Raw genomic sequence first — 2150 nt, 5'->3', positions numbered from 1 at the left:
TTTACTCTACAGCACAAGCTTACCTCATGGCACATCCAAAAATCAGTTGTTTTATGGGGAAGACAGAGAGAGTTTAGGTTTATCCATGTATTTCATAGAATGTTGCTCTGTTAGCTAACTGGCTGTATTAAACCCAAATAAAACAATACTATGAAAGAATAATAAAATATTCAGAATTTATTTATCAAAGAGGAAACCAAACATGTATGATTGTGATGATGCTGTTGTAATAACCTAGTTATTATTTAACAGCAAAGGAAAAAAGGGAAGACTGGACACAAGCATACCATTTATACAGCTTTGCCAAACATTCTCCAAGTCTGTTCCCTGCTGATCGATGGCAGAAGGGACCAGACAAAGGCAGTTTAGAGGTGTACCCATTCGGTTCTAAATGATGTGGGAAGATGCCTACCTGTTTGCCAGTCACACCTGGGAACCAATTAGTGGCCATGATGGGCATGGCTACTGCAAGCCAGCTAAACCTGAATATTTAAAACTTCCAAACAAAGGAAGTTCCTGCCCTTCACTTTCTCTTGACTCCAGGGCCCTGGGCTCCTGTGACTCCTGTTGCAGTGGGCTTTGCTTCCCTGCGCGCAGGTAGCTCATGGCCATTGGAGCTCCACACATGGACTAATGGACTTTAATTAGCTTGGATGCTGAACCACACCAGCTGCAACATGGAATGGAAGCTCTGGACACTGGCCTTGTGCCTGGCTTTGCTGAACACCCAGCTGCCCCACTTTCAGGACTGGCTTAAGGGAAATAGGACATTGCAACCTGAAGAATGTAACTCCATGCCAATAAAATCACCTCGCATTCTCCTGTGGGGACTTCTGAAAGTGCCAATTTCAGCAGTGCCCTAAGAACCTCACCCCCAGGAACAGTGGAGGATTCCCACTCATGTACTCCTCTGGCAGCAATGGCATTAACAAAATGTGCACATTAGTAATACTTCCCAATAGGTTGTTCTTCCATATTCTTTATGAGGTAAAAACTATTCAATGAGATTGAAGTTTAAAGTTATATTTAGAGAGTTAAAAGTTTACTCAAGGACATGCTTTTAATCAATGAAAAAAATCTTTATTAATTTCCAGTTCCCGTCTTTATTCTTGAGTTGTTCTGCCTCCTTAAGAATACAGAGCTAACAGTCTACAGTTAGAACAAAAGCAGTGTCATTATCAGTAATTAAAAGTTTATTGAATGCTTACTGTCTGCAATGCACTTTAAGTGGTGAAAAGGAGAATAAAACATAGAATTTTAATTTAAAATGACAAAAATTTTTTCACAATTCTTTTTTTTCCTTTGCTGTGGGTGGTGAGAAAATCATCTCCCCCTACTTAAATTATCAACATTGAAAAGGCAAAATTTCAAATATGAATGTACTGTTTTATAATAAAATAAATTCTTGATTTCCATTGCCATATCCAAATTCAAAGGCCAGTTCTAACATAGTAAGATCTCACATTTTTTTTCCTATCCAATATTACACCCATTCTGTAAAGTTTTAGAGAGTAACAGCCAATTCCAGAGATAAATATGCCTTCTGGACCAGTTCCTGCTAGATTATCTCAGCTCTGCCACTTTAGAGCAAGAGAGTCTAGTCCTGTTACTGAAATTCTTTGTGCCTCAGATTCCCTGTGTATAAAAGGTACATGCTTAAACTTAAACTTACCTATTTGTTATGATTAAATGATACAGTACACTATTCCTTTGCCAAACATGAAGTGCTATTTAAAGGTGTGGAATCATGCTATCCTATAATAAGCACAAAAAAGTAATTGCTCAATGGAGTCAAGACAGTCTCTTCAACAAATGGTGTTGGGAAAATTGGACAGGTACATGCAAAAAAATGAAGGAAGACAGGAAACCATAAAAATACTAGAGGAATCCAAAGGCAACAAAATCTCAGACATATGTCATAGCAATATCTTTACCGATACAGCTCCTAGGGCAATGGAAACTAAAGGAAAATAAACAAATGGGACTATATCAAAATAAAAAAACTTCTGCACAGCAAAAGAAACCATCAACAAAACAACAAGAAAGCCCACTGCATGGGAAAACATATTTGCCAATGTTACATCCAATAAGGGTTTAATCTCCAACATTTATAGGGAACTCATACAACTTAACAAAAGGAAGATAAAAAA

The sequence above is a fragment of the Myotis brandtii genome, unplaced genomic scaffold (genome assembly GCF_000412655.1).
Source record: "Myotis brandtii unplaced genomic scaffold, ASM41265v1 scaffold730, whole genome shotgun sequence".
Lineage (NCBI taxonomy): Eukaryota > Metazoa > Chordata > Mammalia > Chiroptera > Vespertilionidae > Myotis > Myotis brandtii.
Note: the sequence above shows the minus strand (reverse complement) of the source record.